A 26,823-nucleotide genomic window follows, 5' to 3' on the forward strand; every position below is an offset into this window, starting at 1 on the left:
ACAGAAAAACACCTGCATTTTGCATTAGTGGAGCTGTACACACACATACATACATATATTCTTATGTTTGAGCAGAGGATTGAAACGCAAAGCGACAACAAAAATGACCCCAACATTTGTTGTTGTAAGACGGCAGTGTAAACAAGGCAGTTGTGTAATTTTTGTAGTGTTCTTCTGTTCACTGGTCGCCATTGATGGCTATTGGCATTGACAGGGGTATTACCAGTCAACACCTATTAACTACTTTGGCTAAGGCCATTTGTTTAACGACACTTGTTTTTTTGTAGAAAGTAAATAAAACAAAAATTGTATAAACAAAACTTTATTTTTTTAATTTCTGTTTTGACGATGATGTTTTCTGTTCAGTTGATGATTCGCCTTATATCGCTCTACGGTGATTCGTTCGAGTTTTATCGTTGGTGTCATGCATAAGGGGTGCCACTGTGGTGCAGTGGTATGCACACCCGCCTTGCACTCAAGAAGTCTGCGGTTCGATTCTCAGGCCAGGTAACATCAAAATGTTCAACTGTGGCAAAATAACCCTCAGTAATGTTGGCGACATTTACTTAGTATTTCAGCCATGTAAAACTTATATACAAGTGGTTTCGTAAGATAACACCGTTCGAAATTGGTGTAAACTGTAGGTTCCATATCATTAAGACAATATGAATCGGGGTACACTTACGAGTATTGAGAGAAGTGTCCCTTGTCCCTTATGGACTGTTTGTGGAACAAATATTAATTTCATCGTGCATATGTGTTCTATACGTCTGTCTTGATCTTTTTCCTAAATATCCACGTTGTCATTTCCTAGATATCGAATGTTGTAGTTTTTTTTTTTTTTTTGAAATAAATATAAATAAAATAAATAATAATAAATATAAATAAATAATAATATTATAGTTTACAAAACTAAAATAATATAATATTTGACATACCTAAAATATTTTTAACAAATCAGAATAACACTGTGACACAAAATGGAGGTGAAAAATCTGGGGATGAAAGCCCTTGGTGAATATATTAAGAATCCCGAAGGACAGATCCGCCGCGAGTTGATCTTCGGACGTTTTTCAGCTTCGAAATGTTCTGCAAAAATATCGCTCAAAAAATTTAAGGTACTACACCCATTAGCAACTAATCGATTTTGCCGCATTTTCATGTTCATTTTTGACATTTACCCTGTTTTGGCTCAGAAACTATGTTTTTGTATATTCTGTGTATTCGAACAACCAATAAATAACATATGAGGAAAAGTCAAAATTTTTTAGTTTCCATGAAGCCAAGGTTTGCACTATTATAATACGCGAACTATTGTAGTTTACCAATAACTATGACTATTGCTGGATTAATTTAGATGTTTTTGTACAAAGCTCAAAAATTTAGCAAAAAAAATTAATTTACGTGGTAGTTACGACCGCGTAAAGGAAAAAACATAGGGAAAACACGTTGAAGCGAAACAGGTTTTTTACATTGCTATTCGATTTCTGATTAAACCATTCAAATGACGGACATCTGTCCAAAGTAAAAGTAGGAGAATACAAAATGAAGATTACACTTCTAATGTATCACTTTCCAAAATTTCCACTGCATCCACCTTTTATGGATGCTGACATTTTGAAGCCGGATTTCAGGTGTTTTTTGTATTTTTTATGTAACTGGGACACGCATTCGGATATTTCGAAAAACCAATTATAGGATTAACGAACTCGCGATTTCGCATAATCTGATATGTATATTGAGTATGTAGCCCACACAGCAGCAGAGTAATCTACTGCCAAAGGCCAAAATTTAGTGTGATATTTTTTCTAAAAAACCTATTTTTTGGGTACAGTATTTACAATATTGTTTTGAGTGTGCTGGTACCCCGCGATATTTTAGTTTTTCGAAGATCCGGATCATATGAATCACAGATCATAAAAATCCATCTACTAGAACGGCGGAAATGGCTACTGCAAAAATTTAAAAATTTGCGAAAAATGTTTTTCAAAATATCGCTGACTAATTCGCGTTTTATGTGGATCGTTTCCATTTCAATGAAGAAAGTGAATCATCACTCGCGTTTGTGCGAAAACAGCGGTTTGAAAAATTTAGTGGCGTGGGAGCTGTATCCGATTTATCCAAAAAATACTGCGTGATGCTACATTCACGGTTCTTGATGGATTTTATTGAAATATGTTTAGATCGATGTATTTTTTCACGGTTGATAGTGAAATCGGATGCGCATAAAAAGTGTATGCACTTTGTGCAATATATAAGCGTTATACAGTTTGTTGCACACTAAACTGCAGACGATGCTACATCTTAGCGGCCAAAGTAAATCCTGGCAAATGTGTGCAAATTAAAAGAGAAGAATTCGCTGTATTGGTAAACCGCATGCGCATCAAGTGATTTTGAGGATTTCGCGATTTACACGCACTTCAAAATGAACATTACCCGATACAATTTTATTTGAAGATTATACCCCATTTAAAGGAACCCAACATTTATTTGAAAGATATCCATATCTTCTGCTAGATGTTAGCGTGTTATCGAGAAGTGATTAGAATAAAAAATGTGATTTATTTAACTAAAATAGAAGAAAAACTCCGACCTATTTTTCTTACACTCTGTTCAACTAACTCACAAAATAAATTTTAATAAATATTTTCTCTTACAAAAATTTTATAAATTTCCTCAATATATTTTTTTCTTTTCGCTATAATATGAAAACCACTAAACGGATTTGTATAGTTTTGATTTCATTTGAATCTTCGCGATGTTTAGATTACGTACATATTTTTTATATATTTTTCAGATGCATAAACAGCTTGAATTTTATTAAAACAAGTTGTAAGCTACCAATTGTTTTGAATGCTTTCCTAATTTCCGCGAAAATTTACAACTTTTTCACTAAAGTTATGGGACCTCAGTAAACATATAGTATGTAGAGAGCCCCTAATTAAGAGAGTTTCTCAGTTTAATGATTCGAGTCTTTTAAAGATTTTTTTCTTTTTATCAGAATTGAAACCGCCATAACTTTTGCGCGCAACAACCAAAATTAGTATCTCGAACAGATTTAAGAATGGGATTTTTTTCCCAATCTATGCACCAAAAATCTTTCATGTAGCTTAAAAAAAATTTTTTAAATTTTTTTTTATGGAAAACTAAAAAATTTTGTCTTTTCTTCATATATATATTAAAAAAAAACAAGTAAGAATGGTGTTAAGTTTGGCCGGGCCGAAGTTGTTATACCCTCCACCACGAGTAACATTGAATTAAAATTGAACATTTAGTTTCCTTTTGTTTATGAAGAAGACCAAATACCAAATTTCAGTAATTTCAGTGAAACCATGTACCTAACCTTCAAAACACCGAAATTCAGAAGGAACCGTTCTATGGAGGCTATATCAAAACCTCGATCTATATCGACAAATTTGTGGTGGAAAGTTTTTAGACTCATTTCGGTGGATTATTGTGACCACAACCTTCAAACTACCGAAAATCGGGAGGTAGCGGCTCTATGAAGGCGTGGTCCTATACTGACAAATTTCCTATGTAAAATTGTAAACCCCAAATGAAGACTAAATACAACATTTCAGCCATTTTTGTGGATTATTGTGGCTACAACCTTCAAAATACCGAAAATCGGGAGGTACCGTTCTATGGGGGCTATATGAAGCCATGGAAACATACCTACAAATTTCATATCGAAATGTTTATACCCCAAACGAAGACTTAATACAACAACATGAACAGATTGTCACTAAAAGAAATAGCGTTCTTCCCATGACTAAAAAATGGTCGCCATTGAGAACCTCAAAAGCCAAAGTACAGCTATTTCGGTTAAAAATAGTAGCTTAAATCCTCAAAATACCGAAAATAGGGAGATACAGTTACATAGGGGCTATACCAAAACGTGGACCTATGTTAACGATTTTGGTGGAGAAGTTTAGTGGCCACTGAGAACAAATTACAGATACGAGGGCAGTTCAGAAACTTCTTAGCCTAGCACAAAAAGCGCGGCATAAACAGAAAAAAGTTAAGTGTTTTGGAAACTTCCATCTCTGTTATGAACACATGTTAAATTTTGTTTCGATCTGGCAACTCCTTCATATAGAAATATTTACATAAAAAAGGTTTATCGAGACAAGAAATTCGTAATGATATGGTAAATGTGTTAGGTGAAAGTGCTCCTTCATATTCAATAGTAAAAAATTGGGTTGCTGAATTTAAACGTGGTCGTACAAGCTTTGAAGACGAAGCACGTAGTGGACGTCCAAAAACAGCAACAACAACAGAAATTGTAGCCAAAGTGCATGATATGGTATTAAATGATCGACGAATAAAAGTGCGTGAAATTGCTAATATCATGGGCATTTCAAATGATCGAGTCCATTTAATTTTGCGTAGTTCGTAGTTCGGTTAAAAATTGTAGCTAAAATTCCCAAAATACCGAAAATAGGGAGGTACCGTTATATGGGGGCTATACTAAAAGATAGACCTATGTTGACGAGCTTTGGTGGAGTAGTTTCGTGGCCACTGGGAACCTCAAATGTCAAATAGCACCTAGTTCGATTAAAAATTGTAAAAAATCCTCAAAATACCGAAAATAGGGAGGTATCGTTATATGGGGGCAATACCAAAACATGGACCTATGTTGACGAGTTTTGGTGGAGAAGTTTCGTGACCACTAAGAACCTCAAATGTCAAATGTCAAATTACAGCTAGTTCGGTTATAAAATTCTCAAATATCGAAAATCGGGAGGTACCGTTATTTCGGGGCTATACCAAAACATAGACCTATGCCCATAATTTTTTAAACATAAGTTTGTTGATCACTGAGAACTCTAAATATCAAATCATAGCTTATTCGGTTAGAAAATGTCGGTTAGGAAAGGCGGTCCCTTTATATGGGGGCTATACCAAAACGTGGACCGATATAGCCCATCATCGAACTTGCCTGCAAACAAGAGACGCATCTTACCAAAATTTCAGCGTCCTATCTCCATTTTTGTGGATGATAGAGTGATTACCACATTGATTGACTCAGAAGTTCACCCTGATCAATAATATATATCCTTAATACGGTCGCAAATGATTATTTTAATGCATTACAAACGGAAAAACAAACTTAATATACTCCAATACTATGGTGGAGGGTATAAAAATAGCCAACTTTAAGAAATAAAGAAAATAATTTGCATAGCCTATGCCCACAACAAAGTGGTTTCACTGAAATAATGTCATGAAATTAGGCTTTTATAGAACGAGTTCCCCCTCTACAACAATTTCGCGATATTAGTTTAGTATGGAACTCGATCTTAGGACACATACTTTTAATGAAACAGCTCTACTGTGGACTTTTGGTTTATGGTTAATGTGCATTATATAACAGTCAATGAAAATGCACTTTGACGGGCATTGAATTTCACACTAATACTTATGTATTTCATACTCATGTTTCAAACCCAATAGCTATAATTAGAGAATCCTTCGCTAACGAAGTCACGTTGTAAACACCACATGTGCGCATGATAAGAAAACTTCTTAATTCCGTACACATTTTTATGCCACAAAAAAGAACAAAATAACGAAATGTTTATTAATTCACAACCACATCATTTGAGAAAATTCATTGTAGGTTAAAATTATGTTTTATTTTTTTATTTAAAATGTAAAAAGTTTTCATTGATTGGCACTTTGTTTCTGTTCAAGGAACAACAGAGAGACAACATCCTAAAAAAGGCAGTCTTTTATATCTATTAATGTGCTAAGAAATATTGTAAAAAACCAGCCATTCCAATATATGAATAGTTGAAAATGTTAGCCTTCATAGTTGAAAATGTTATTTCTTCAATAAAGGTAATATACACATATACCCCCAGTTTCACTAAGAGGATTCAAAACCAAATTCGTTCGAATAACGATCAAATTACTGTTTTTTATACCCTATACCACAATGTGGAAAAGGGTATTATAAGTTTGTTTTGGTAAAAATTCATGTAACACCGCGACCCCCAATGTGGTATACCATTCTTCATATCTCGACGAGATAAAGCGATTTTGAGATGTGTGTCCGTCCGTCAGTCCGTCCGTCCGTCCGTCCATTATAAATTGTAAACACGCTCCAGGCCGTAATTATGGACCGATCGTCACGAAATTTTGTATGGATGTCGGGTTCAGATCAGAATAGATCCCTATTCTTATTGGTGATGATCGTGAAATATTTAGCGGGTGAAATGGACCAAAAACATAATATTTATCCAATTTTGTAGCGGCTCTGTAGGTCTCAATAATAGTCCGATCAACGCGTAATTTTAAATAAGGTAAGAGTACATCACAAAGGAGAAGCTTGCAATTTGAGATGGCGATCGGATAATATTTAGAGGGTTAAATGGACCAAAACTTTTGTGTGAAAATTGTGAAAAATTTTAATATACAGCTTATATCTTAATTCCTGGAAGTGACATTCCGGACAAGTGAGATATACTTGAAAGTGGAACGCTTGACCTTTCAATTGATGCCAATCATGTTGGTGTGCATGATCAGATAACAGAGTAACAGCCTAATATATTCCGTTATTTGTTTGTAGTTTAATAATAAACTCGATATAAGTCGCAATTATACATCAATAGTCACGACATTTTGCACCGGGTAAGAGTATAAGTCGAAAAAGATGCCTACAATTTTAAATGTTGATCTGATATTCTTTAGCGGCTGAAATGGACCATTACTTTTGTATGAAAAATATAAAAATTTTATTTTTGGTCGATATTTTAATTCCTCGAGGACATATATATTTCGCCATGGGTTCGGGCCAGAATAGAATTGATTAGTTTTTGGTGATGATCGTGAAATGTTCAGGGGATGAAATGGACCAAAAACAAAATTTTAACCAATTTTGTAGCGGCTCTGTAGGTCAAAATAATAACCCGCAAAATTTTAAACAAAATTTGAGTTTATGATGAAGAAGAAGCGTACAAACTAACGTGAAGATCAGATAATACTTTGCGGGTTAAATGGACTGAAACTTTTGTGTGAAATTACAAAAATGTTTTTTTCATGCTAGATAACTTTTTGGTTTTGGTCATAAGTATAATGCATTACATCTCTGATATTTGATAATTAAATTTTCACAATCATTGAAAAGAAGAGCGTTTGTCCGGGGATAGTGGTATAGGGTATCCCATGGTCGGCTCCGTCCGACTGTAGACTTTTCTTACTTGTTTTTAATATTTAATTCATTTTTGTTTTCAATCAAACCAAAAATTTCACAATTTATTGAGATTGGAAGTACATCGAGCGGATTTTGTTTCGAATCGGGCCATTAGTCTTACTTTTGTGGCGATCGTAAAATATTTACCGGCCGATCTCCACAAAAAACCAAATATTGGTCAATGTTTTTCGTCGCTGTACTGACCCCAGGCCAACCAACCTTTATGAAATAATTTAATTACCAAAAGGAACTCTTATGATAAATCATTGAAAGGCAAAAATAATGGAGCTTTAGTGAATCGTGAAATCGGAGAGGTGGAATTTATCTCTCCCATTTTTCTTGTAGTTTGCAACAAATTAACATCATTACTAATGAATAGAGCCTGAATTTTTTATTTAGTAGATTTTAGTAGAGGATATAAACATTTATGATTTTCAGTGGTTAACAACATCTAGAACCGATACACGGTGCTCTTGAAGCAACTTTCAATGGAAGGTGCTTACACCTGGGAAGTATTTGCGGATTCTAAAACTACAATGTTCATAGATGAGAAAAATCAAAAATCAAAAAATCCCAAAAGCGCTTTTTAAATAGATCGCGATTGAAGTTGACATATTTTTTTTTTTTTTAGATTTCACGATTTTGCTTGGAAACCGCAATGGGACTAAAGAAAATCTTGTAGCTATGAAAATTCTCTACAAGATTGACCTCCATGATAATTTGGTAAGTTTTACCGTTATTAAGATAATTTCGTAACTTTTAGCGAATTTCGAATTGGGACAATGCATTGACTGTATCGCTACTTTATAAAACAATGTTATACATGGTGCGCCTTAACTAACTTTAAGTGAAAACCGCTTATACCTAGGAAGGTTTTGCAGATTTTGAAACAGAAATGTTCATAGGTGAGAAAAATCCAAAAACAAGAAAAAATCTTTGGAAATTAATCGCGGTCAAAATTCACATTTTTAGGCTTATTTTAGGATTTTGCGATTTTGCTTCGAAACCGCAAGTCCTATCGAAATTGGGTTAAAGAAACTCCTCTCTAGAGGATTGACCGTTATGATTTGTTCAAAGGATTTAACATTTTTGAGATATATAGATGTTCAGGTCACATTTTAAGCTTTTTTGTTAGGTATTCACGATTTGCTTGAAACGGTAAGTGTTATCGAAATGCTACTAGAGAGAATCTTTTAGCTCTGAAAATTCTCTACAAAATTGGCTTTCGTAATTTTTTCCTAGGTTGTACCATTTTTGAGATATATATAATTTTAAGTTGAGAAATTGATGTCATGATATTGTTTTATAAGGAGGCGATACTCTAAATGGAGTATTTGAGGCAACTTTAAATGGAAGTGCTTACACCTGGGAAGTTTTTGCGGATTCTGAAACTACACTGATAATAGATGAGAAAAATCAAAAAACAAAAAAAAATCGCCGGAGCGCTTTTTAAATAAATCGCGATTCAAGTTGACATTTTTAGGGTTTTTTTAGGTTTTCACGATTTTACAGGTCCGCAGATACTATCGAAATGGGACTAAAGAAAATGATGTAGCAATGAAAATTCGCTACAAGATTGACCTGTATGATAATTTCGTAGGTTTTACCGTTTTTAAGATATAGAAGCTCAAATTGAGACAATACACTGACTGCATCGCCTCTTTATAAAACAATGTCAGTACTGCAATTTCCCAAAATAAACTTATATATCTTGAAAATGGTACAACCTACGAAAAAATAAATCATCCAATCTTGTAGAGAATGTTCAGAGCTTCAACATTTTCTTTAGTGCCATTTTGATATGACTTGCGGTTTCCAAGCTAAATCTTGAAGACTTAAGATAAAAACCTAAAAATTTGAACTGAACCTCTATATCTCCAAATTGGTAAAACTTACGAAAAAACTAAAGGTCAGTCTTATAGAGAATTTTCACAGCTACAACATTTTCTTTAGATTCATTTCGATACGACTTGCGGTTTCCTTGCAAAATCGTGAAAACCTAAAAAACCCCTAATATTGTGAATTTTGATCACGATTTATTTAAAAATCCCTCCGGCGATTTTTTTCAGTTTTTTTATTTTTCTTATCTATGAACATTGCTGTTTTAGAATCCGCGAAATCTTCCCATGTGTAAGCGGTTTCTTCAAAAGTTAGTTAAGGCGCACTGAGCATGATATCAGTGCATTGTCTCAATATGAACTTCTATATCTCGAAAACGGTAAAACCTACGAAAATATCATAAAGGTCAATCTTGTGGAGAATTTTCACAGCTACAATCTTGTGGAGAATTTTTACAGCTACAACATTTTATTAGGCCCATTTACATAGAGCTCGCGGTTTCCAAGCAAAATCATGAAAACCTAAAGAACCCCTAAAAATGTGAATTTAAATCGCGATTTTTTGAAAATCCCTCCGGCGATTTTTTTTTGCTTCTTGATATTTCTCATCTATGACCACTGTAGTTTCAGAATTTGCACAAACTTCCCAGGTGTAAGCACCTTCCATTTAAATTTGGTTAAGGCACACCGTGTCCTATAATCGAACAACACCATTGGCATCAAGTATTTTTCTATATATTCGTGTAATTTATATCACAATTGAAAACGTTTTTCAATTTAGTTTCAATATTTGCACAATTGCCTTCTCACAAAAATCATCGCCTTTCAACTAATTCCAACCCAACGTTCACATTACAAATACTTGTGTATAATGTTATCTTAAAAATACAAATAATAATAACAATCTTTACAATTTATGAAGAGTGTTAAATTAAACGGAAACAATTCTAATTAACACTAATGAAGAAATGAAGACAAAGTTCTTTGCGAACAATTATTTTTTTAAAGATAACCTTCTCGCTGTGCCTTTACCAAAGACAATGTTGGATGTGCCTTGTAAAATTGCAATTATTGTGGTTAACTTTTTCCTTGGAAGATAGATATCCTGCTGATAAAACTTCATTTTGTTGTTGTTGGTTGTTACTGTTTATGAGTTTCACACATTTACATGCAAACGAAGGCGACGCATACACGTGTGCATAAATTATTCTCTACAGCAGCTTTCCAATGAACATTTCCTATAAATTATTATTAATAACTGAAACAAAGTTTAAAGTAAAATTATTTTTGAACATCCTTGGATAAAAGACTTCTCCTTACCGATTGTATTAAGTAAAATAGCAGACAGGCTTTTGGTTTCGTGGCGTGCATGGTAGGTTGATTTAAGTTCCCTCCATCTCTGTTTTCTTTTAAAGCACTATAAAGCCCATAAACATATGAAGGTATGTATGTCCATGGACGACAACGGAACCTGTAAATGTGCTTGTCCAGTTATGCCTTATCGTAGGAAATCGCGTATACCATAGATATTGTTGCAACTGAAGTTGCTCTTATTGAAATCGCTGTTCTTTCTTTTGGACGAGTCAATTTTATGAATATCGTCACTTAAGCTTTTCGAAAAATTTAAATTACATGAATAAAAATTATATTTATGAACTAATGAAAAAACGATATTGGTCAGTAAAAATGAGTCAAATTTCTTTATAATTAATATTTATATAAATTATAATTTATATTTATATAAATATAAATAATTTTATAATTAAAATATGTTTTTTTTGTTGTTCTTTTTACAGAACTGAACCTTTAAGCAAGTTGCTGACTTCAGCTTTATAAGAATTTCAAACTAAATTGTTGAGAACTTAAAATATCGGTAAACATTTCTTTGTACTACTTGGCGTTCCTTTTATAATTACGACTTTGTTTTTTTAGTTCAGACTTACCTATGCTTCTCCAGCAGCAGACTTGGAAAGTCACAGCTAAAGGTGCTTCTTTGGGAAAAATTACATTAATTAACAACATAAAATATTTACACAATTGTAGTTAGATATTTTCATGTTTCGTAATTTAAATATTTAAAAAATTAAATAAATGTTTTTATATATTTATTTTCAAGTGTTTATTTACCAACTAGCAAAGTATCCGCTACTTCGTATGTGAAAGGTGAATAAACAATATTTGAAATGGAAGTGGTGGAGTATGAAAAATTAATTGTTAATTGATATTTAATTTCATTTAAGTACTCTACCTACCCCTTTAGTTCGAATTTCCAAAAATCGGTCGAATCTCACCCCAAAACATCAACAGTGGCCAATATATTTAAGGTATTTCAATTGAGTGATAAAAACCTTGTAAAAAATTTGCACATATGGCTACGTTTTCAAATGAACTTTCTAAAACGATCAGAAAAACAAGTAAGAACGACGTTAATTTCGGCCGGGCCGAATTTCTTGTACCCTCCACCACGAAGTGTATTAAAGTAAATAGGAACAATTAATTTTTCTTTCGCTTATAAAAGGAAAGGAACAGAATATTTTAACTGCTAATAAACACTGCCTTTAAAAGAATCATCATGTGACTACATTGTTGTTCTTTCCAAAACATGGACAAATATTTACAATTTTTCGAATTGAGCTTTTGTTTCCTTTAATAAAGACCCTCGAAATGCATAAAATATTTTTCGATAGAAAATATGACTAACATCTTCAAGAAACCTTAAATGGTGGCTACGTCAATATGGGGGCTATACCAAAACGTGGACCTGTCTGATTTTTTGCAAGAGATGTTTTGTATTTATATAAATGTCTTGTACCTGCCACCAACGGCGACTAAATACCCAATGTAAACAATTTCGGTGGGATATTGGAGCCAAAATCTTCAAGATAGCGAAAATTTGGAGGGGCAGATCTACATGGGCTATATGAAGTCGTGGAACAATTCCGAAACATTTTATATGGAAAGTTGTATACGACAACGTAGACCAAATTTCAGCCGTTTCGGTGGGATATTGATGGCACATACCAAATTATAAAGCCCTATCTTTAAATTGGGGAACTGTATCTTGATTTCACCAAACGGAAGAACAGACGGACGGACATAGTTATATCGACTTAGAATTTTATGCTGATCAAGAATATGTATAATTTAAAGGGTATCCGACGAATATATCTATGTGTTACAAACGGAATGTCAAAGGTAATTATTATACCCTCCATATTATGGTGGAGGGTATAAAAAACAATTTTGTTGAAAAGATGCTTAACCTTTGACTACTTGATTTTAGTAAGTTACTTAGACAACGGCTTCACCTTCACATAAACCCAATGGTACAATATTTAATACATTTTTTTTCAAATCCAGAACATTATCTAAAACAATTTTTTACAGTTCTAGCCCCACCTTTTCACCTTATGCCTATGGTTATATTCAAGCCCAAATTTTCATAACTATTCTGATCTTACTGATCTAATCACTGTTGGAAACTCATAACAAATTTTAAAGCGTTGGATTTACTACTTCATTCAATATCAGTGCTTCAAAGTACTATTTAGAACCTTAGTTCAATAACTCCTATTATTATAAGTCTTCTTTTGTTAAAGTTTAGATTTTCCGAGCGGATTTATAGTGTTCCAGTTAACTAAAAGTTAAAAGTGATAATTAAATTTCTAGGTGAAACTGCTTGGCGTTAACATTTTATATAAAAATTGGTTTATTTCGCGTTTTCAAATCCATTAAGTAGTAAAAGAATGCATATAATAATGGCCCTGATAGTATAAATTCAATTTATATAATTTGAGCCTAATATCCTCTTGAAAATATTATTAAAAATTCACACTTATGCGACCTAAAATCTCCTTGGAAATATTGTTTCAAAATTCACTCAAATACCAAAATGGTACCAAATTTAGTACTTTTCCTAAACATATGTAGATACAAGCTTCCTTATATAAATTATATATACCAACCGCAATGCTCATTCCCAGCTCCATCTGTTCCCCCAGAAACAAAACAGCTCTCAAACAGCTCTCTCCGTTCAACCAAATCCAAATTGTACTAAATTTAGTACGACTTAGTACTTTGCGTACACATAATTACGGATTTTAAAAACTACCTCAATATCTCATCCTTCACTCCAACATTAATCTTAATTCCAAATGTCAGGATGCTCCGTTCTCAAAAATCTGTGACGACGAAAGTCGCTACGCTTGTTTTTGTCCCCACTTTTCTTGTTGTTTGAAGTATAAATATTGAATTATATATATTGAATTATATTGAATTACATAATGAATTCTTCGATGAAATCTGTTAAGAACACGTGGTTTTTCTATAATGTGATGGGTACCACAAATTATGTTTTTGGGTAATAGGTACCAACTGGTTTTTCCTATAAAAGGACGGGAGGAAATTGAATGGGGATCAGTCAGTGTTCAAAGGAAGTGAAGTCAACAAGTGCGCGAATTCAATCGAGTGGAAGGAAAAAATCGCAGATAACCAGGTGAGTCAGAGTGGTGATATTCAAAAGCTTGCCCAGATTCCTTGAAGTGTTCGTAACTCTTGGAATTCCCTCGCGTACTCTTGCCCAGATTCCTTGAAGTGTTCGTAACTCTTGGAACTCCTTCGCGCACTCTTGCCCAGATTCCTTGAAGTGTTCGTAACTCTTGGAACTCCTTCGCGCACTCTTGCCCATATTCCTTGAAGTGTTCGCAACTCTTGGAATTCCCTCGCGTACTCTTGCCCAGATTCCTTGAAGTGTTCGTAACTCTTGCAACTCCTTCGCGTCCTCTTGCCCAGATTCCTTGAAGTGTTCGCAACTCTTGGAACTCCCTCGCGTATACTTGCCCATATTTTTTGAAGTGTTCGCAACTCTTGGAACTCGTGTACTCTTGCCCAGATTCCTTGAAGTGTTCGCAACTCTTGGAACTCGTGTACTCTTGCCCAGATTCCTTGAAGTGTTCGCAACTCTTGGAACCCCCTCGCGTATTCTTGCCCAGATTCCTTGAAGTGTTCTCAACTCTTGGAACTCGTGTACTCTTGCCCAGATTCCTTGAAGTGTTCGCAGCTCTTGGAACTCCTACGCGAGGGAGTTCTTGCACAGATTCCTTGAAGCGTTCGCAACTCTTGGAACTCGTGTACTCTTGCCCAGATTCCTTGAAGTGTTCGCAACTCTTGGAACTCCCTCGCGTATTCTTGCCCAGATTCCTTGAAGTGTTCGCAACTCTTGGAACTCGTGTACTCTTGCCCAGATTCCTTGAAGTGTTCGCAACTCTTGGAACTCCCTCGCGTGTTCTTGCCCAGATTCCTTGAAGTGTTCGCAACTCTTGGAACTCGTGTACTCTTGCCAAGATTCCTTGAAGTGTTCACAACTCTTGGAACTCGCGTACTCCTACCCAGATTCCTTGAAGTGTTCGCAACTCTTGGAACTCCCTCGCGTATTCTTACTCAGACTCCTTGGAGTGTCCGCACCTCTTAGGTCCCCGCGTAACCTTTGCAGGTTCCATGAAGTGTCCTTAACTCTTGGAACCCCCCTTCGCGTGAGTCCTCTTTCCCGCTCGCCCAGTTAGTCAAGTAGTTCGGAGAACTTATCCAGGTCTCCTGCGAAGCCTACAGAAACCTTGCCCACATCTATCGTTTAGCCCATACTTCCACGGCAACCTGTCTGGAGGAGGACCCGACCGGTGGGCGAACTTATCCAGGTCACCCAACAGGCCGGTATAGACGGAAAACTTATCCACGTCTCACACACGACCAGTATTCGGAATCTTCTCGGGTCTCCCATCGAGACTGGATCACCAGCGGCGGGCGGATAGGTGAACTTAGCCAGATCACCTCGAACGAGCGGTCGGAATTTCAAACCTTTGTATACACTTCAAAATTTACCTTTGTGCACTCCTTAAAAGAAAACGAAATAATAAAACAGTGTTGATTAAAACCCAACAAGAAACTCGTGTTATCACTCTTTCGGTCTTTCCACTTATAAATTTCTGTGACGGACTCTGGACCCCCGCGAGCTATCCCAGCAACCGGAGGGAACTTGTCGTTACAAATCTAAATTAGTGCTTTTCGTGCAGGTTTCCAGCTCTATCTGTTCATCCAAAACCAAATTATACCAAACTTAGTTCCATTTAGTACTTTTCGTACACAAAAATACGAATTTCCGAAACTACCTCTTCTCCATTCGTTCACCCAAATACAAGTTATACCAAATTTAGTATCATTTAGTGCACGTAAGTACGAATATCTAAAAATACCTGCATATCTTAATCCTACACTCCAGCAGTAATCTTAATACAAAATTTCGGGTTTCCAGCTCTGTTCGTTCTCCTACATCCCAATTGTACTAAGGTACCATTTAGTACTTTTCGTACACAAAAGTACGGATTAGTAATTTTAATTCCAAATTTAAGATTTCCAGCTCTATCCGTTCACCCAAATCCAAGTTGTACTAAATTTAGTACCATTTAGTAAATTACGTACACATAAGTACGAATTTCCAAAACTTTTTCCTTATATCAACACCACTTCCCAATCTTGATTCTCATACCAAATTTAAAGACCCCAGCTATATCCTTTCATAATATACCATGGGTACCAATTTTAGTAACTTTTAGAACTTTTCGTACACATACAGTTTGAATTTCGAAAATTGGTTCATCTAGCTCTCCATCTGTAACCATTGTTCCAAATTATAGAATTCGTGCTCTTGCTGCTAAAGAATTCTTACAAAGGGTACCATATTTAGTATCTTTTAGTACTTTTTGTACCCTTCTGGTTCGTATTTACAAAAAAGTGACCTCCTCGTAATCCACTTCCAGTAAATTTTTCCCAGGCGAGTCCTTAAACTGCACTCTTTCGTAGTCATTATTCGGACATAATTCGAGGCTGTTAGAAACAATTCGATGCCCAACGTTTGGACCAAATCGATTTCTCCCTTCGAGGGTTATCTTACATACTACCCAGTTTAGTTGGTGCCGTCACGGTTTCTTGGAGCTTTTAGGCCATTATATCAATTCTCTAATGGTAATTAACGGTATTTTTCGGTAAGTTAGTGACAAAAAGTAGTCGTAAATTTCTGCAGATAGCAAGAGTGCTGTCAACTTTTATTTGAACTTTTCATTCATAATTATGCTTTTTAAATTTTTTGTCGGTAACTCAAATTTGAGAAAAAGAGAATCGCTCTACTGAAACGTTTGTTAGTTCCAATGTTTTGACAAAAGCCTGTTGTGTGTTCTCTTATTAATTTTTTGAGATACCTGCGAAAAAATTAACGATATTTTTTGATAAGTTAGCGACTAAAAAAGTCGTCGCAAAATTATACCGATAGCTGGAGCGATGTCGACTTTATTCCAAACAATTCATTCATTCATAATTTTGCGTTCTAATTTTAGGGGATTTTGTCGGTAACTCAAAAAATTGGTTAGAGAATCGTACTACTGACTTGAATATGTTGTTAATATTAAAATCTTAAACTTTTCCAAAATCCTATGTTTCAACTAAAATTAAAGATCAAATATTATGCTATGAATATTTCGTCATCCAGTCTTGAAACTTTTGTAAGATCCGTTATTTTGACTAAAACTAAAGAGTGAATGCTGTCACCCCAAACATTTCGTTAATATTTAAAACTGAAACTTCTGCTAGTTGTTATGCTTTAACTAAAGCTTGACCATAATATTGTTTTAATGCGAAACCAGAAATGTTGATTGAATCTAAAAACCTTACGTTATCAAAATGAAAATATGTTATAAACTGAATTTGTCGTTAATATGAAAACCTGAAACTTTTGTAAGATCCTGCGTTTCAACTAAAACTAAAGAGCGAATATTATCACCTGAAAATTTCGTTAATGTTCAAACCTGAAAGTTTTGTTTATTGCAATGTTTTCACAAAAAAACCTGAAATGAATATTTTGTTAACATTAAAACCTGAGACTTTTGTAAGATCGCATGTTTCAACTAAAATAGGCGAATATTATCACCTGAATATTTTGTTAATATGAAGACCTGAAACATTTGTCAGTTGTAATGATTTGACTATAGTCTGACCTGAATACCTGAAACTTTTGTAAGTTTCCAGGTTCCAACTAAAATGTAAGAGCGAATATTTCCAAAATATCCAAACCTAAAACTTCTGTTAGTTGCAATTCTTCGACTAAAACCTAAACTGAATAAGTTGTTAATATGAAAACTGAAACTTTTGTAAGATCTAATGTTTTGACTAAATCTAAAGAGCGAATTTCGCATGTCCAATTGGTACCAACATATGTATATCATTTATACCGAAACCAGAAACTGCTCTTAGTTGTAACGTTTTGACTAAAAATAGTATTTAAAAGTTTTTAAGTCAAAAATATACAATGCATAAGTGTGCCACCGTGATGCAAAGGTGTGCACACAGGCCTTGCACGCTGAATGTCGTAGGTTCGATTCCCCGTCCAGGCAAACATCAAAATTTTCAACGGTGGCAAAATACCCCTAATTAATGTTGACAACATTTCCTGAATGTTTCAGCCATGTACAACTTCTTTACAAGTGGTGTATTAGGACACGCCGTTCGGACTCGGCGAGAAACTGTACGTCCCAATATGAATCGGGGTGCACTCATTGATATGAGAAAAGTCGCCCTTGTCCCTTCTGGAATGAAAAATTATTATTATGTTATATATAATGGTACTAAACTTTGTACAATTTGCATAAATGGAGGTGGATCTTTGAAGTTTTGTTTTTACTATTGGAAGATAGGGTATATATAAGTAGGTAGATTTGATAATACGTAATACAACTGTACGAAAAGTACTAATTGATACTAAATTTTGCACTTTTTGTAATGGAAAAGATTGAATATCGTAAATTTGGTATTTATTTTTATTTATATTCTTTGAGTCTAAAAACTTTACGCCAGAAATTTGTCGGTATAGATCGACGTTTTGACATAGCCCCCATAGAACGGTACCTCCCGAATTTCTGTATTTTAAAGGTTAGCGACATTGTTTTACCGAAATTGCTGAAATTTGGTATTAAGTCTTTTTTTATAAACGAAAGGAAACTAATTGTTCCATTTTACTTTAATACCACTCCTGGTGGAGGGTATAACTTAAATCGGTTCTTACTTGTTTTACATATTCACAGTAGTGTAGGGTATCACATACTCGGCCCCGCCGGACTTTGATACTTTCCCTATCGGTCTACTACTTGGTGTTACGTGAACGGAGAGAGTTAGTGCTGAAATTAGAAATTAGATTTGAGATAAGGGGATGATTTTGTAAATCTGTATTATAAGTCTTGCCAATAGGGTAATTTACTAAAACGATTCTAAAAGACAACAATCCCACCTACTTAACAAAAAATAAAAAAAATGAGTTATAGTCTCTCTCCACAAAAATTACATATTTTCCAAAATGGGAAGAATTTTCGTTTTTACGATCACGAAAGAGAGAATTAACAATCGGTGACAACAAAAAATTTGGGCTTTGTCAAGAAAATCGATTTATGAACCATTGTGCGGCAGAGATTTGGATATAGCTCACATATATATTTTTTCGTACGATTTATTGTTTTTGCATGTATGCCCAATTTCGGTGAAAATCGGAATGTGTGACCAAAGTACGTCTGTAAATACATTTGCCAACTTACATTGAAATCGATCATGATTTGGATATAGAGAGGCGGACAGCTAATTAGGGACAGTAAATTTAGTTTAATATATTGTATATAATGTATTGGTATAAGTATTGGTATAAGTAATCGTGTGATGTCAAAATATTCAGAGATTCCCATATATGGGGGATGGGCATACCACGTTTCTAAAAATGGTCCAGATTAGCCTGGCCAGCTAATTAGGGACATTAGTAGTAAAATTAACTTTAATACGTTGATGCACAATTTTATACAACAATTGTTTGTATTTAGTTAGTTTATAATGTATTCAATTGATTTCATGCTTTAATCCCGAATTAATTCATTTAAAGGCCCTAAGTATTAATTTAATCCCTAATAAAATATGCATATTTATTTGACTCTTTATAACAAAAATTACATTTTTAGTAACCTCAAGCTTTATTCCGACATTATACATTCCAATTACCGCTTTATACTGGGTGTACATTTATCCTTAAAATATTTATTTACCAGTTTCGATGAGTTATTAGGGTCAAAATCCTATTTAAAGGACCAGTAATGAGACATTTTTAAGTCAACAAAATATGGTAATCTGGTTATTAGGATGTTGACTTTGTTGAATTTTTATAAATGTGGGATGTCCTTCCCCCACATATGGGAATCTCAGTATGTGTTTAAATCACTCGATAAATGAAATCGAGTAATCTATTAAACTAAATTTTTTCTCGCTAATTAGTTGGCAGCCACTGTAGCTCCTTTATATATTTCGGCTGACTTCATGCACTAAACATGTATGTATATATGAACGGCGAAGTCTAAATAGGGAGTGACTTAAATGCTAAACACACTTCTTGAGGGTGGCGTGGAAACAAATACTACAAATACTACTAGCGACGATTCGGGGGTTCTTTTATTGATATTTTTCGAACCCCAGGTTTACCACTGGTCGGTTTTAATGGTACAGTATCTACATTTGATTTCGATCCCGATCATAGTTCAATTGAGGTGGTACTTCAAATGGGGTATTCACCACAAAAGAAGTGGGGACCTTTCTTAACTTCGAGAAAATGAATGTTAAACGCTTTAGGTTGACAGGAACGTCTCCTTGGAGGAAATTGACAGGACTGTAGACAACTTGGAAAGTGTCTTTAAAAATGCGATTGATGTTTCGGTGCCAAAACAAAAATCTAGAAACATGTCTCTATGTAACCTGCCGCCAAAGATATTTGGCTTCATCAGAGAGCGAAGGAGAATCTGTAGGACACTTCGCAGATCAAATATCCCTCCCGATTTCCTGCACTAAGGGCTGACATTCTAAATTTGGACCGTATTATCGATGACTCGATACGAATATTTGAGCAAGAACGTTATCAGGGTTTCTTAGAGGGAATCAAGGTAAACAATAGAACTTTCAGTCAGGTAAAAGCGGTTGCTGGGCTTGCATCCAGAAACCCAGTCAGCAATTTGACGAGTCCAACTGGCGAACTCATCTGCACCGATGCGTCGAAAGCAGAAGTTCTGGCGGACCATCTGCAGGGTGTCCTGAGTCCTTCGAATGATCTGGTCGGACTTTCCTTTAGCAACTCTGTTAATCGAGCTGTTGATGGTGTGGACGAACCGTCTTCAATGGATACATTTAGCGGCACGTTTACTGCAGATAGTTCTTCAATTGACAGTGCTGACAGATGGAATGAATCGGGTTTATTCGTCCCTCCAGCGTAGGCGAAGCTTTGGCCTGTAGACCATCCAAAAACTCTAGTGGCATAGACAGAATTCCTGACACCGCTTTGAAAAAAAGCAGGCAATGTCATTTTCGGATTTCTGTCAATACTCTTCAACCACTGTCTGAATGTATGTTACTTCCCAACGGCTTGGAAACAGGCCATGGTAGTGCCGATATTAAAGAGAGGTTCCGCTCCGGACAAGTGCGAAAGCTATAGGCCCATTTCGTTGCTGTCGGCTTTCGGGAAACTTTATGAATCTTTTATCCTCAAACGTTTGAAAACAATAGTTGAGGATAAAATAATTTTAAAGAACTGCCAATTCGGATTCCGCACTGCACATTCAACATCGCATGCCCTCACAGTGTTCTCTACATAGGTGATAAGAGGCTTTGAGCGTAGAAGTGGTACTATCGACATAGGACTTGATTTTGCCAGAGCCTTTGACTCGGTCTGGCACAATGGTATACTATAAAAAATTATGCAACTAGGCTTTGATAACACTGTGCAACACGAAAATTATTAACCATATTCTGACAACGCAGTGTGATAGAACACCAAAAATGAGAAGACGCGTGTCTCTCCGTTTTTTCCCATCTCATCAAATTTCGCGGTTATAGGCCTCCATAGGTTAGAGGCTTTGATGTATAAAGGGTCATTTAGTCAGGACTATATCTTCCAAACCGTTAGGAAATTTGAATTTATCTCGGAGGCAAAGTTGTAGCTCTAGTCTTAAAGAACAAAAATTGTGAACACATATAATCCATCAAGCTTCATCTGCAAGGTCAAAATCGCCATGGTCAAATTTCTTTTAAAATTTTTCTCAAGTTTTGTTATAAGCTTTCAAACCGATCAAATAGGAAGCAAACAATCAACTACAAAAATGTACCTCAGATCTCAATAAACATCTTTCTAGAATATATGAACTCAAGAAGCTCAAAATTCGATTATCTTAGATCATTCTTTCCTGTTCATGTCCGTAAATAACAAACCTTTCAAATTTCCTTGAGTTTTTAACAGTTTGTTATGCAGGGGGAATGTTAAAAATAATTTAATTGTTCGTGAATTTCTGAGAATCATTCATAGAATCTTCATATGTTCTAGAAAGTTGTTTACTGAAATCTAAGGTACATTTTTGAAGTTGACTATATCCTTATTTTTTGGGCGGTTGGGTATCTTTGGACCAGAGTCGGAGAAAAAAGTATAAAAATTGGACATTTTCAAAAGATTTTTGCTATTTTTACCGTTAAGAACCGTTCATAGACATTTCGCATATTCCAGAAAGTTGTTTATTGATGCCTTTGCTACGATATTGTGGTTGATTGTTTTCTTGAATTTTGAACGGTCTGATATCTATGGAGCAGAATCCTTAAAAAGTTTATAAAAATCGCAATTGTTTTGCTATTTTGACCATTAAGATCCGTTTCTACAGAGTTCGTATATTCTAGAAAGATGTTTATTGAGATCTGAGGTACATTTTTGTAGTTGGTTGTTTGCTTCCTATTTGATCGGTTTGAAAGCTATATAACAAAACTTGAGAAAAATTTTAATAGAAATTTGACCATGGCGATTTTGACCTTGCAGATGAAGCTTGATGGATTATATGTGTTCACAATTTTTGTTCTTTAAGACAAGAGCTACAACTTTGCCTCCGAGATAAATTCAAATTTCCTAACGGTTTGGAAGATATAGTCCTGACTAAATGACCCTTTATACATCAAAGCCTCAAACCTTTGGAGGCCTATAACCGCGAAAGTTGATGAGATGGGGGAATACGGCGAGACACGTATCTTCTCATTTTTGGTGTTCTATCACACTGTGGAGTCAGAATATGGTTAATAAAACATGACTCAAAAAATTACACACAGTGTAATGAAACCTTCAGGATTGTGACCAGCTTAATCAAGGATAGGAGATTCAGGCTAAATGTAGCGGAAAGTCTTCTACCGAAAGACCGGTGTTAGCAGGTTTTCCAGAGAGCTTCCTTCTGGGTCCCATGCTATACAATATATTTGAAAGCGACATGCCTGAACCCCCTTTAGGTGGTCTATAACTGCTTTACGAGGATGACGTAATTTTTGCAATGTCTGGGCCCAGAGCCAACACTCTGACATCCAGCCTTAACATTCACCTGGAGGAACTACATATGTAGATACTTCTCTATGTGGGGCCTCAAGTTAAATGTGGCTAAATGTACAACAGTGGTATTCAGGGGAAAATCTAAAGTTGTATACCCTAATTTTAGATCTTACCGTCCGATACTAAATATTGGAGGCGAGGACATAAAGGTACCTTGGAGCAATTTTTAATGAAAAATCTATTCGGCATGTCGATTTTATCTTGGATAGAGCAAAGAAAATATATTTCGGCTGTCTAGAAAAAGACCATCATGTAGGGTAATCTACGATACTGCCCATTTAGAGAGATTAGCTCGATTCATAATGGGGGGCCTGAACTTTGCGGAGGCAGCACATAACGTGGAAAATGAACTCACCCAGGGATCCCTGACATGCTCATATTACTTAAGCACTTTAGGCAATAGGAGACATTTATCACCTAATGCTCTTAAATTAATTATAAATTAATTACATTTATAATGACGAAGAAAAATTAGTATTTTACCACTGAAGGTATAATACAATGGACTTCAAAAACACTGTGTACATCATGTTAATAATTGTATATACATATGTAGTAGTTTTATTTTTCACTCTAGTTTTTAATCTATAGTTCTAAGAAATCATCTGACATCGCCCTGTTTAAAATTGTATTTTGTTGGGCTGATTTAGTTTTGAATTTAATTAAATATTTTTGTTTGATGTTATTGCTTGTGGACAATCCACAGCATTTATGGATTGAAAAAGAAGGTAGCGAAGAGCCACGTGTCTAATTATATAGATTAACAATAAACCATTTTGTATAGCGTTAAGATTTTTTCAATAAATAATGGCTATAGCCAAAATGGTAAGACCATGGAAAATGCACTAACACGCTCTTTCTGACCAATTTCTGAAATCTGTTCTTACCTGATTGAAATTCACCGCTCCTGTTATGTTTATGTTATGTTTATATTTACAGTTTTTCTCGAGGAAGTCCATATTTCTCGTGACAAGACCCGCTAAACCAATATTTTGTTCAAATATTACCGAAATTTGCCTTTATATCCCAAAGTTATTGGTTTCTTATGGAATTTTTGACGTATTTTCAAGAAATTTTCAAATTAGCAACATTCACGCAATAATATGCCCGTGGGTAGAACAACAACTGGCAAATTGGAAGAAAGTGCGAAGCAAAACAAAATCCAAGATGAGAATATCTCTAAATATGAGAGGTTGAGCATGTTATTTTGTAGCCAAGTCAAACCGACAATACAAGTAAACAACAAAGGAAACACGTAAACGAGATATAAATGGAAACGAATGCCATCATAATAGGAAAGTAATCAAGAGAGTGAGAGGATTGAATAAAGTTATGCCGGCATTTAGCAAAGCATGTAGCCAGCACTCAGGAACTCATTCATGGAATACTATCGAAGGATGGATAACTTAAGCAGCAGCAGTTGAAATGAGGAAGAGAATGCAACAATATACAGCGTTCGGCATGGAATACAAATGACGTTGATGGTAACACTGTCGTTCGTCTAGATACGTTTTCAGAAGCACAAAAAAGATGTAAAAGAGGAAATAACGACATATAACGATCTGTTGTATTCCAAAAGTTTTGTTGTAGTTGCCACTGTGGTGGCGTTGGCAGAGCTTTGACGCTTGAAGTGTGTGTTCTGTTTTCTACAAATCTTTGAGTCTTCCACATGTTTGGCAACTTTAGTCTATCGCCGGCATACTAGGCGTTTAGATGGAGTTTAATGTGCGCCAAAATGGCATTTTCGTTTTTATTTTATAACAAAACCAACCAAAAAGGAAATGTTTTTCGAAATTATGTTGGGCGCCACAATAGAGCATTAAAATGGAAAAAAATAAAAAAGCTCTTCATTTTTAAAGAGGAAAATATATAAAAATAAATACTGGAAATATCTCCGTAAAATGTGAATAAAAATATTCTCTAATAGAAAAAAATAAATTTTTGTAATCTAAGAAAAAATTAATAATAATAAATAAAATATTTAACATATAATAATTACACAAAATGTTGTCCACCAAGTGTATTGTTTACTGTTGGTGCGCGTAATGAAAGCAAAAAAGAGATACATAGAAAACAAAATAAAAACAGTGGGTGTGAAGGCGGTGGGGCGTTCAGGTCTCATGCTATGATTTGTTCATTGTATCACTCACATTATTTTGTTGGGTATCTGTGCTTCTGTTTAATTTTGTGTCTGCGGTGTAAGGAAGGTGACATATGAGTCGGTGTTTCGTTGTGTGTGCAACACATTTTTATTGAAACTGCGTCGCAATCAAAGTAAAGCTTTGTCCACAGCAGCAGCGCCGCCGGCTCCAAATAACAGCAGAAAGTAAACTCAAATGAAACCAAAACAAGTGAAAAACATGTAATAACGGCGTTAAGTTCGGCCGGGACGCACTTTTTATACCCTACACCACCACGAACTGTATTGAAGTGAATAGGAACAATAAGTTTTCTTTGGTTAATGAAAGCATTAAACTCTTCCTCTTATTCCTTGCAGGAGCAGAATATACTAACCGATAATACTCCCGAAAACAATATTAAATTACCGCAACCTCGGTTAGAAAATTTAACAAAGAACCCTGGGCAACACTGGCTAGATTTATGTGGATAGATTTTTTGTGAATAAGTTTTCTATCTTCTGGGAACACAAAATTCCAATTAGCAAAAAAAAACTTTCAAAATAGCGAAAATCGGGGGTTCCGTTATATGATGAATATGAAGACATGGGCCTATACCGACAAATTTGTGGTGTTAAGTTATATACGCCAAACGAAGATTAATTGCCAAGTTTCATCCATTTCGTCGGGATGTTGTGGTCCCACCTGTTTTATACCCCCAAGGAAGACCAATTTTTCAATTTCAGCTACATAGGTTTGCCACAGCCCTCAAGTACCCTTCTGTTGGGGCTTATATACATATACATATAACCGTATTTAATAATTGTCAATTCCATAGCGTATACATCAAATAAATTCTCATAAAGAAGGTAAAACCTGCAAAAATTTATAATATAAAAAGCTTACTATACTCATAATTCTCTCCTTGAATATTTTGTACTCCCATCGAGGACTAAATACCAAATTTCGGCAATTTCGGTTGGATATTGAGGCCACAACGATCAAAATGCAGAAAATCGGAGGGACCATTTTAGTGAAAGCGTGCATACATACCGACAATTTTCGGACGGACAGTTTTATACCCCCAACGAAAACTGTATACCAAGTTTCAACCATTTCGATGTTATATTAAGGTCAAAGCCTTTGAAATACAGAAGATACGAAGGTACTGACTAATTTCAGATGGAACGAAAATTAAATTTCAGCCATTTCGGTGGGATGTTGAGGGTACAACCTTCAAAATACCGATAATCGGGTAGTACGCCTCTATGGGGCTATATGAAGACGTGAGCCTATACAGACGAAGACTATAGGCCAAATTTCAGCCATGTCGGTGGGATATTGAGGCCCAAGTTTTTAAAATACAGAATGTGTCGAGGTACCGTTTAATGGCAAGTTTTATACCCCAAAGCAGATTAAAAATCAAAAGTCAGCCATTTAGGTGGGATATGGAGGCCACGGGCTTGAAAATACGGAAAATCTGAATGTAACGTTCTATGGGGGATATATGAGGACGTGGACTTATACCGACAAATTTCAGGTAGAAAGTTTAAAATCTCCAAGGACGAATAAATACCAAATTTAAGCCATTTCGGTAGGATATTGAGGTAACAACATTCACAATACCCAAAATCGGATGGTACAGTTCTATGGGATCTATATGAGGACATCCAACTATACAAAAAAATGCAGGTGGAAAGTGTTATACCCCCAGCGAAGAGTAAATACCAAACTTCAGCCATTTGGGCGCAATAATGAGGCTAAAATCTTCAAAATACCGAAAGTGGAGAGGAGCTGTTCTGTGGGCGCTATTCGACAACTATCTGCCCCAGGAAACATTGCCTGTTGGCAGGCGCCATTTGATTTTTTTTGAAAACTTTCACATTTTGTAGCTTAAACGTACTCAGGACAGTATGTTATACGACCTTGTGTTGTGTTGTGTTGTTTACAGTGACTTGAAAAAATCACTTTACAAAAAAGTGGAATTTTCTTGTGAGCATTTTCATTCGATCACGGCAAGAGTGCATCGATCAAATTAAATCTTTGTATGTCGACAAAGGACCATTCTATAGCAATATGAAGAACTGGTTTAATGAATTCAATCGTGGCCGACACTCACCAAAAAACGAATTGGCCGTTGTGCCAGAAAAAAATTAAGCCGTGCCTGAACGGATAATGCAAGATCTCCATGTTATA

General features: G+C 35.2%; 1 long non-coding RNA gene across 1 annotated transcript in view; it reads left to right on the top strand.

Annotated features, from left to right (window-relative positions):
• LOC141389065 (uncharacterized) overlaps nucleotides 1-11,037 on the top strand; it is a 236,239-nt gene extending 225,202 nt beyond the window's left edge. The window contains exons 3-4 of the long non-coding RNA XR_012408979.1: nucleotides 10,833-10,909; nucleotides 10,969-11,037. This is a non-coding gene — a long non-coding RNA (uncharacterized lncRNA). The remainder of the gene's footprint in view (nucleotides 1-10,832; nucleotides 10,910-10,968) is intronic.
• Nucleotides 11,038-26,823: the final 15,786 nt, after the last annotated feature.

The sequence above is a fragment of the Musca autumnalis genome, unplaced genomic scaffold (genome assembly GCF_047663935.1).
Source record: "Musca autumnalis isolate F117 unplaced genomic scaffold, ASM4766393v1 scaffold_1, whole genome shotgun sequence".
NCBI lineage: Eukaryota > Metazoa > Arthropoda > Insecta > Diptera > Muscidae > Musca > Musca autumnalis.